General features: G+C 45.5%; 1 pseudogene; it reads right to left on the minus strand.

Annotated features, from left to right (window-relative positions):
* Positions 1–458: 458 nt before the first annotated feature.
* On the minus strand, positions 459–10,864 carry LOC123153287 (uncharacterized; annotated as a pseudogene).
* Positions 10,865–11,163: the final 299 nt, after the last annotated feature.

Here is an 11,163-nt window from a genome sequence, read left to right on the forward strand (position 1 = left end):
GTAAACTATATGCCGTATATCACGCACACCTTGATCTGGCTGACTGTTTCTGTTGTGTTGCCTAATCACAAACAGTTCATCCAAGTGAAATGTATGATGTATATTGCACACACCTTATGTCGAACCATTTCTGCTGTTATGCTCATCGCAAATAGTTCATTCGACTGAATTGTATGCTACCCATTGCACACACAACTACAATCTGGTTCGTGTTTGATGTCTCCGCCATCACAAACGTTTTGCATCTTTTTTGACGGTTTTATTACATCACCTTTTGCGACTAATGCATCGCACACAGTTTCGTCGAAGGGTCTCTGATTGTAGTGTCGCGTTAGCAGCATCCTGCAGTAGTGTGTTGTCCCTAATCATTAACACATCATTCTTCAAGGGTCTGAGCACACTGATTCTCACCCAAACACGATAAAAATTCCCAGTAAAATCATGAGACTAAGATTCAGCATATAGAACTTCACCTACTTGCCGAAAAAGGCTTTCGCCCCGCTTTATAAATAAAGCAAACCACCACAGCCAAACGGTGCACATAAGTTCACCCACCCACCCACACACACAGTCGCACGAACACGGAGTACGAATCGGTTCTGTTGAGGGCACGGCTCAACAAGCCCAAAAGAAAAAAAGAAAAAGACGACTGCGGGACAACCGCATTGTCAAGGGGGTGCTAATCTGGCTCGGGCGGTGGAGGAGGGAGCGGTGGCGCCAAGCGGAGAGCCACCAGTTGAGTACCCCTGCAATCTACATGCTGCAAGCAATGCAATGACTCAGCCAAAGCAACAAAATTGGACGTGATGACTACTCTATGACTCTATGTTAGTTGCTCATCTCAAACTTCAGCACCCTACTCGTTCCCCATCTAGTTAGTAGGTGGGCTGGCTCCCAGACATGCCTCTGTCATCCATCCTTGCACCTGAGAACTTCTACAGGGACTTCCTTGATGTTGCGATCACTTGCACAAAACTCATGAAGAAGAATAACTTCTCTGCTTGCGACCTGCTCACCAGAACTGGGATAAAACCAGATAACAAGAAACTGAAGATTAGCTGGAGTACCAACAATGCCATGTCTTTCTTCAAACAACAAAATGCATACTGTATCAGATAAAAAACAACATGGTACTAACTCTGTTTCTAAATGTAAGACGTTGAACTGCAAAAACGTGTTGCATTTAGGAACAGAGGATGTACAACTTAAGTGACTGATTATTATGTACTAATCAGAATACCAAGAAATTAAGGCCATAGTGAACCGGACGCTGCAAGATGTATATCCATCTAACACTGAAAAGTGAAAATACTAATCCAGAATTATCATTACCCATAGAACTTCAACAAAAAATAAAAGGTCACCGGGTTAGGCGTAACCACCAACAGATAAATAAATCTTTTCCTCATATACATTCACGACAACTGGATGATACCTTCAGATGATTCAATTAAGATTTGCAATTATCGTGTCCTGAGAAGTACGAAATGGCAGTCTGGACATAGAAAAAATTGTCGTCTGAACCTATAAAATAGTTTACAGACTTACAAGTATATATTTTTTGTATAGTTTGGCATATTTTCTGTGCTTAAAACCATCAACATGACCTCTTTTTTGTGATCTGCAATGCATTTTTCCTGCCAAAGAGAAGGAATATTCTTAAAGCTATTACAAGCAAACTATGAAACAAAATAGTTACTAGATTTCTAATGATTTGAGCTTATTAGAACTGGCATAAAAAGGGGTCTTAAATATTGCTATGTAGAACTATCAAAAGTTGGTACCTGCAAGCTTCGGAAGTTTTTCAATTGAAGTTGACATCAAGATGAAGGCAATACCTAACCCTGAGTTCAGGAAACAAACATTACTTTATTCACTGAATTGAAACAACTGTGTACACAACCTTTAGTTCAGAACCCTTACAGATGTGAAATATTAAAGTTCAGCTCTATCAACATTCCAATGAACTCTGGCAAGAAGTTTCCAAAGCAAATAGCTATCAAAACCTCCAATCCAGAGTTACACCTGTACAGCTGGATATGTCCATTCTGTATGTCCAACAAGAAGCTATCAGAACTTCGGAAAATATGTAATGAATTCAAAGATATAGCTAAAATAATAGATGTCTAAAACAAACATAGGTCTCTGCATACACATATTTGTCCGTGTGTTACATCTTACAATCAATCAGAATATCAAATGACTAAAGCAAGTACAGGACTATCATAGCACATAAAAGGAATGCAAAGACAGTATTAAAACTTACCCGTCCATTCGCAAATGAGTGGACAAAAAAATTCCGTACGAACAGAAAAGCATCAAAGTAAGTATTGTTGTATCCACCCTTTTTCTTCTTGAAGTTTTTTTAAGAACAATGTTGAACTTTATATTGTTGTGCCAGTGAGGATTCATCGCAATTCAGGAATGGAACAATGCATCAATGAAAAGCAGCTTCTCTGCCTGGTCCAACTTATCATAAAAGATCTTCAGCTGAATAACCATATTTATTCTGTTCATAGAGGGGACATATGAACAATGCGTCAGAAGACGAAGCTTATATGTCTTCCGCAGCACTCTCCTACTCAAGAAACCAGGGTTTTCAAGAAGCCATATAAGGTGATCCAAATATGCTGGCAAGTAACCATCCAAGACAAAATTGTTTCTGATTAAACCAGCTAGATCAGCTAAGTTTCTTCTAATTAATCCTCGATTTGATCTCACTAAATTTGTGGCATAGGCATGAACCTTGCCCTCGTGCACATAGAAGTCAGCGAGTGTCAGCTCTCCTGCCCAACAGTAGCCCCTAGCTATGGTCTCTACCACTTCCTTGGTCAGTGTTTCAAGGATCGAGCAACCTTCATCAGTAAACTCAGGTCTTAAACTATTGTTGTGAGGTAGCTGAGTTTGCATTAGTACTTGCTCAATATCTTCGATATAGTCAGAAAGCATTATCTGACCACCCCGAATCCTGGCCCGGATGTTGACTGTTGAATCCTTACATATTCCATAATCGGTCAATACAGATTCAGGATTGATAATTCTGCCCCTGTACTCCATGTAGTGCTTTGCAGGATCAAAAAGCATCCTCTTTGCAATTAAATCCATCAGATGACATGAAGGGTTATTTAAATCGATCAGTACTGGTACTGTTTTCCCCTCAAGGCTCTTCACAAAAATCTGAACATCAATGTTTGAAAAATGTGGTTGGACCCTTCCCCGGACCCTGCGCAACCGGGAGCGACGTGCACCGGGCTGCCTTTTGTTTATGTTTGAACGAGTAACCAGCTTTGGCTTCTTCCCGCTGCCCTGATTGAGTGGGCTAGTAGTATCTTGACTACCCTGGACATTCAGCACATCAGTTTGTTTCCTGGTTGGAAGGTACTTAGCATTTACAGCAGCTTCATGCCTTTCTGCTTGTTTATCCGGTCTTATAATCAATGCCCTCAGCTTAACAAATGCATTCATTTTTTTTTTTGACGCGTCAACGGCAGGCTTACGCCTGCCTGAACTTTTATTGCCAACCGTCGGGGTGTTACAGATCTCAGGGAGAACAGAGAGTACAGGGGGGTTAAGGAGGGAATAAAATTACATGTAGCGGGGGGCTAAATTCTCCCGGCAAGGTGGAACAACATGGAGCCCCAGTCCCTGAGTTGAATTTGTTTTTGAATATTATTACAGCGGTGGGACCAAAGTTTAAGATCTTCCGCAGAGGAGCTTGCCACATCATGAAGCCCAAGATGTATGTTCCGAAAGACCTTGGCGTTCCGTCGCTTCCAGATATTCCAAAGAACGGCCAGAAGAACAGTTGATCTAGTTTTGTTGTGCCATTCGCCTTCCCAAGCTTGGAGCAGCCCCTGTGGCGCACTTGGACAGAGGCTGTCTAGCTCCCCCCAAAGAGGAGCAAGGTGCTGACATTCGAAAAGGAGGTGGTTGATGGATTCACAGTGGTCGCAGAAGGGGCATGCGGCTGAAGTAGCAATGCCCCGTCTGACCCGACGTTCATTCGTGAAGAGGCAGTCCTTGCGGGCAAGCCAGAGGTAGAGTCGGCATTTATTTGGGGCGTAGTTTCGCCAGATGGCCGGGGCTAGCGTGTCCGTGGGCTTTGTCCTCCAAACCGCATGGTAAGCAAGCTTAGCGGTGAAAGGTTTCTCAGCGCCCCTTGTAGTTCTCATGTCAGCCACCTGCATATTTAAGTTCACCGTGGCCAATATAGTGCGTAGTTCAAGCAGTTCGCATTCGGCTGCGTGAGACAGCCTAGGTGTTAGATCCAAGGTGAGGTCGTTCGAGGTCAAAGCGCGTGCCACTGATGTGTGGACTCGATTGGAGTGTGAAAACAGAGCCGGAAATTGAAGGGCTAGGGTTTGAGCTGAGCCAGGGAGCCAAAGGTCAAGCCAAAAGGAGGTAGTGGATCCATTACCGACGCTGACCCGGGTGGTGTCCCGGAAGAGGGCGAGGCCTTTCATAATGTCTTTCCAAATCGGGGTATGCTGGTTGTCCAACATGCCTACATCGTTAGCGGTCGACCATCCGTATTTGGTGATCAAGTACCTAGTCTCTCCCGAGATTTGCTCGTCGTGTAACTTGGAAATATGTTTGAGAAGAAGACACATGTTCATGTGGGGTAGAGAGAGGAAACCAAGGCCCCCATTGGCGATGGGAGCACAAACGAGGTCCCAAGCGACCTTGCAGTTGCCGCCTGAGGTAGATTCCTGACCAGACCAAAAGAAGGCCCTGCAGCGTTTCTCGATTTCCTGGATGGTTCCAGCAGGTAGAAGAAGGACACTTATGGCATAGATTGGCAGGGCGCGTAGAACGGAGCGGACCAGGATGGCCCTCCCGGCCAAGGAGAGCAAAAGGCCCCTCCACCCAGCAAGACGGTGATCGACCTTGTCAATGATGAAGAAGAAGTCAGCCAGGTTTAGCTTGTGAGTGGATAGAGGCAAGCCCAAGTACGATTGCGGGAAGGTGGCAACTGGGCAGCCCAGGATTGTGGCAAGGCTAGTCGAGAGATTTGGGTCGACGTGGATCAGGGCAAAGGTGCTTTTATGGAAATTGATTTTCAGCCCAGTGGCCTCAGAAAATTGTAGCAGAATATTTTGCATTCATTAAGCATGTCTTTCCCAGATTCTGCATACCAGTGGTAACATGGCTATCCCGATCAGCATACCCAGATGCATGGCCAACTGCATCATTGCCGCACAACATTCCGCGCTCATCCTCAGAACTGGAGGTTAGAGAAAACATAAACAGTCAAACAAGAAGCAATTAACAAGAAACTGAACATTAGCAGGAGTACCAACAATCATATGTATTTCTTCAAACAGACTGAACATTTTAAACAGTAAAGCTCTATCAGGTTAAGAAAAACTACACGGTATATCTCTATGTGACAGAATATGTACTAACCGAAACTCTAACAAATGAAGGCTCATAGTAATTTTAACCAGGCCTCTGAAAGATGTTAGGCTTGTATAAATATCCATCCAACATTGAAATTCTTAAACCAGAATTACACTTATATCAATCCAAACTTTAAACATTTTTTGCCAGGTTAACAAGAAAGCTATATCAGATTGTTAATCTTTCTTGGAACAACAACTGAACAGTGTTAACAAGAAAGTTCCATCAGATAAACAAAACAATAGCATCTGAAGTGACTGATTATGTACTATAGAAACTCTTTGAATTAAACACAATCCATGGAAAGATGTTAGATTTGTACTTAACAATCCAGAATTATACTTAACAATCCAAACTTCAAACATATTTTGCCTGGTTAGGCGTTTCAAGGCACCTAACCACCTACAGACCAAAAAATCTATACACTAGCATAGTATGAGATGATAATATCATCATAACTTGGTCAGTGATACTGATACACTGCCAAGGTGAATAGAGTTTGCGCTCGACGGCCTCGACATCAGATACATATTCCAATATGGTATCCTTACCAAAAAAGAAAAACTAACAGTTTCAATCAATGGCACAGGGTTCTGGTCCATATCAGGCTATCAGTACACACTCCAATTAAGCTGATACCTTCAGACGATTAAATTAAGCTTGCAATTATCATGCCCTGACAAGTACGAAATGCTAGTCTGAACCCAGAAAAAAAAATTGTAGTCTGAACCTGAACCTATAAAGTAGTTTATAAGATTAAATATAAATTCCTGAAGTCTGACATATTTTTTGTGTTTAAAACCTTCATTTTTGTAACCTGCAATGCCGATTTTTGCAGATTAGGAATACTCCTAAAGCTTTGTAGAAGCAAACTATGAAACAAAATACTTACTGGATTTCTAAAGGTAAGAACTTAATGGAACAGGCATAAAAGAACAGCCTTAGAAATTGCTGTGTAGAACTATCAGAACTCGGTACCTGGGATTCATGAACGGTTCTACATGAAGAATCGCCTTAAAGCTCACATGTCCTCTCGTTTTAGAAAGAGCATTGGTGAATCTCTTCAGTTGAATGGTTAGTACAGGTGGCAGCGTAGTAACCAATTGTATTTGAAAACCACCAGTCCCATGTTTCTGCTCAATTTGGTTTACTTCTGCTTGTTGTGCGCTATGATCATCCAGATTTACCTGCTTCCCACTGCCTTGATTTTGGTCGCTGGTATCCTGACTATCATGGGTACTCAACAGGTCAGTCTGTTAGGAACTAGGTGCAGCTTCCTGAACACCTTCCTGACTTTCAGGTTTTTTATTGGTAGTGCTGCAAGAGGCTGAGTTCCTTTCATCATAGCTCATCCCTGAACTGATTTCTTCACTAATTATGTTTTCAGAAAGAATAACTTGATGATGTGCATCTGAACCATGTGGTTGTCTACTTGGAGAAGTACATTCTACCGACAAGCTATTCAAATCATTAGATCGCTCACTTGGGCATGTTTTCCTGTCTGATAGTTCAGTCTGGTCTCCTTCAATTGTCGGATTTACATTGGTACTTGCTTTCATCGGTTCATCATTTTCACTTCCATTTGTTCTCAGCAGCTCAACAACCTTGGAACAGTTATCACATTTCCATCGCATTGGACAATAGCAAAGAAGTGTCAAGCAGTCCTCGAGCGATGCAACAGAGTTCGTATGTACTGCCTCATCATCAGTAATATCACTGCTCTGAGCTATCCCCTTGTCTTCTGTAGTACTCCAAATGGATAAAAGGGGATGTATCTAGATGTATTTTAGTTCTAGATACATCTTTTTTTATCCATTTTGATGACAAGTATTTTTGGACGGAGGGAGTAGGTTCTACTGAGTAAGTTTTCTCCTTGGCTTCTATATCAACAAGTGGAGGTGGACCAGTATCTTCTGGACTGTGATGATCTACTATTGATTCGTCCATTCCTTCAGTGTCATCAAACAAGTTAGGAATGAAATCAAGAACTTTTATTGGCACTTCAACGATCTCTCGTGGGACATCATTCTTCTGAGTCTGCGAACGACTGTGTGCAACATCCTCCACTTCAGTAGAATCTGCAGATTCAAGCATAGAGGGATTTAGCTTTATCTGCATTAGCAAGATCATGCAACCAGAAACCCTCATCCTTTGCATATTTTAACCACCACATTCTAAGATCTCTTTTCTCGACAATAACCATACACGCTTAAGTTAACCAACCATTTTGAGCAACACTTATTTTATGAAGGTAAGGACTCAAGACCCTGAGCTATCTTCAAATGTCAATTCGAACTACAGTACTACACTATAACAAACACTTGCCATGCTAAGACTGTTGAAACATCCAGCTCAATTTTTCGTAGCCACCCCGAAGGCTTTTCTGCTAATTCTTTAATCCATATGTAAAATGGCCTTAACAATTTTCTCTGCTTAGCTATCACCAGAGCTCCATTCCCAAAAGTGTCATCTGTTCCCGTGTTCAGAAAAATAGCTAGCTTGTATTAGATCTCACTATTCCACACCTGCGGGCCTGTTCCACATTCTATGTTTTAAGTTAGCTAGAGGAGCACATAGACTTACCAACTTGAAAAAGGATTGGGTATTTTCTCCATGGCCTCATCTCCAAATTCTGAACCAGGAAACTGAGAATCACAGCCTTCCGCAATTGTTTGAATCTTTTCTCCATCAGTCTTGTCGGCTTGTTGGAATAGTTCCTTACGAGTCTTCGTCGGAGATCCACCGTTTCTGGTCATTGGTGGTAACGTAACACTTCTGGCTGGGCAATCCTTTGATGGCGGTGCCAGTTGGAGCTCATCAAATTGCAGATCCAAAACTGATTTAGTTGAGCAACTTATGCAGCATAAGGTCTGACGCAGCCAGCCCCCGAAAATGGAATTGCCAATTGGACTAAACTCTGCACCCCAATGAAATTTGTTTAGGTCCTTCGTCTCCTCCTCCAAAGCAGTGCGCAAAGATGTAAGAAACTCTTGGCTGTCCTGCATATAAGAGCCCTTGAACTGTGGATTAAACAACTGCGTACCTTCCAATAGCATCTGAGGATCCAGCGCGCGCCTGGCAACATTTGTGCTGCTTGTCTCCACAAACAATTGCTTCAGGTGCAGACCAATGCTCCCCAGCCAAGCACCCGGTCCTAAAATCGTTGTCCTCAGTTCACCGGGCGCAAGGAGGCACTGCAGCAGTGCATTCATGTAGCATGTGTTTCCAAGATTCGGCAACCCTCTGATAACACAGCCATTCCCATTAGCATACCCAGACGCATCATTGCCGGTCACTATTTCCCACAAATCCTTTGCATAACTCTCGGCCACCGTTCCCCACTCATCCCATCCATTGCTGGCCCACATTGCCCGCTCAACCCTTTTATTTCTGGCCAGAGCTGCCCACTCATCATCGCTCAGCTTGTCCTGACCGAGCTTCAGAACGTGCCCACACTCGAAGCAGTAGCCCTTATACGGTTCATCGTACCACAGAGCAACCCAATGGTAGTCCCTGGTGGCGTGCCGGCGAGCGTGTCCCTGCGGATTTTCCATATCCCCCTTCTCCACGGTGCAGAAAGTAGAGGTGCACTCCGTGCACACCATCAACCCAGCAGCAGCTCCCCTCCAGGTGCAGGTGGTCGTGCACGGGAAATTCTCGCACTCTGGGGGCTTCTCGGCGGTCTTGATATCACGCACCATATCATCCAGCTCCTCTCTGTCCTTGAACAAGTGCTTGCACGACCCGATGTCGTATGTCGGTACGTGCAGTCGCTGGTCTCCTCCAGCGGCGCCTCGGACGCAGGCGAGTGCCCAAGCCGCAGGTCCAGGTGCGGGTATTTCTGCGTGTTCTCAGGGTTCTGCGGGTTCTTGCCCCCCGTCTTGCACCCATCCTTTGCAATGCCGGACACCGATCCCCAGCCATCCTTTGCAACGCTATCCCCCGGCATCTGCTGATTTTTTTTTTCATTTCTGGCCGCCACTGCATAGTCATCTTCGCTCCGGTCACTGAGCCTCATACCGCGCGCACACAAGAAGCAGTATCCCAAATTAGGTTCATCGCACCACTGAGCAACCCAATGCGTGTTCTCGCCGGCGTGCCAGAGGGCATGTTCCTGCGGACTTTCCCTGTTCACCGGCCACCCAGAGCAGAAGAATCTGGAGCAGTCTATGCACTTCATCATCCCTTCGTTGCCCTTGCAGGTCGTCTTGCACTTACTAAGATGGCACCTCCGGCGCCGGCGCACCCCCAGCTGCTCCGTCAGATAATACACGTGCATATCCAGGAGTTCGCGGTCAGAGCGTATGTGCTCGCACCGCCCGGCGTCGCCGGTACTGTCGCTGCTGGTCCCCGCCTCCGCTTCCCCGGACGATGGCCACTCGTCGCTCGACTCCGTCGGAGACGCAGGCGCGTCGCTGCATCCTGGACCAGCCAGCGGATCCAGGCGCGGGGATTTCTGCGGGCTGTCGGACGCCCCCTCCGCCCTCTCCCTCTTCTCCCCTCTACCATCACGCCTGTCGCCTGGAAACTGAGTAAGAAACAACAAGAATGAGTCAAGTGAATTCTGAACCCCCAAACCAGAACCGTACGGACAAGAGATTGAACCAAGGACGAGAAACAAACAGACGAAATTTGCTGAAGCCAAAACCCTGAAGAATCGCAGCTAGCATCAAGAGTTAGCAGGGCCATGAAATTTGCTAAAGCAAAAACTCTGAAAAATCGGAGAACGAGAAAAAACTCCACCAACAAGTCGAGAAGAAATCGAACATTCCGCTAGCGAGCATCAAGAGTTAGCAGCGCCATGAACTTTCCTGAAGCAAAAATCCCGAAGAATCGGAAAACGAGAAAAAACTTCACCAACAAGTCGAGAAGAAATCCAACACTCCGTTAGCGAGCATCAACCATCAAGAGCTTCGCAACTTAATTACGGCCGAAAAGCAACCGAGAACGCCAACGAGGCGGAGGACAAGGAAAACCTCCGCCGTCAACACACGAAGAATCCCAGCATTGCCGCGGAGAAACACACAAGAGCGGCGCCGCGGATCCGATTCGGGGACCGAGAGACAAACCCACCAGTCCACGCACCCAGCGACGCGGCGGAGCGGGATTCGGGGGGAGGCGAGGCTTACCAGGAGACGTCGAGGGAGAGGGCCTCGGAGGTAGAACCCGAGCAGCCGGAGGAGGCGTCCGCGACCGCGACGAGGCCGAGAGAGGGTGGAGGTGGAGGGAGGTGGGGAGGAGCGGGAGGCGGTTTCGCTGGTCGGGGAGGGACGGTGGCGCCGGGGCTGGCTGAGGAACTGTTGCGGCCGTGCTTGGGGTTTGGACCCCTTGACGGCGCTAACCCTCCTTTTAGGAAGACCACGAGTCCTGCTATAACGGTGCAGAGTTTATATGCTTTGTGGATGGCACGGAATAACGCGCAAGACGGGAAGAGGATTGAGGAAGCCGCCGACACGGCTGGCATGGTAAGGAGACTCAGGCTGGTCATAGTGGAGAGTAACTTAGACTAGTAACATACATATGTTACTAGTCTATGTTACTACCTTCATAGTGGGTAGTGTCATAGGTGTGGTAACATAGTTGCATTCATTTATTACTTTGTAGACTCATTATGCATTGGAAACTGCTATGTGATGGTAACATATTATGTTACTCTATTTGCCTCTCTCCTCATTAACTACTTGCCACATCACCAATTTTGCTTATGTGACATCTATGTTACTACCTATGTTACTCCCACTATGACCAGCCTCATGGAGGAGT

Source organism: Triticum aestivum, chromosome 7A, assembly GCF_018294505.1.
Source record: "Triticum aestivum cultivar Chinese Spring chromosome 7A, IWGSC CS RefSeq v2.1, whole genome shotgun sequence".
NCBI classification, from domain to species: Eukaryota; Viridiplantae; Streptophyta; class Magnoliopsida; order Poales; family Poaceae; genus Triticum; species Triticum aestivum.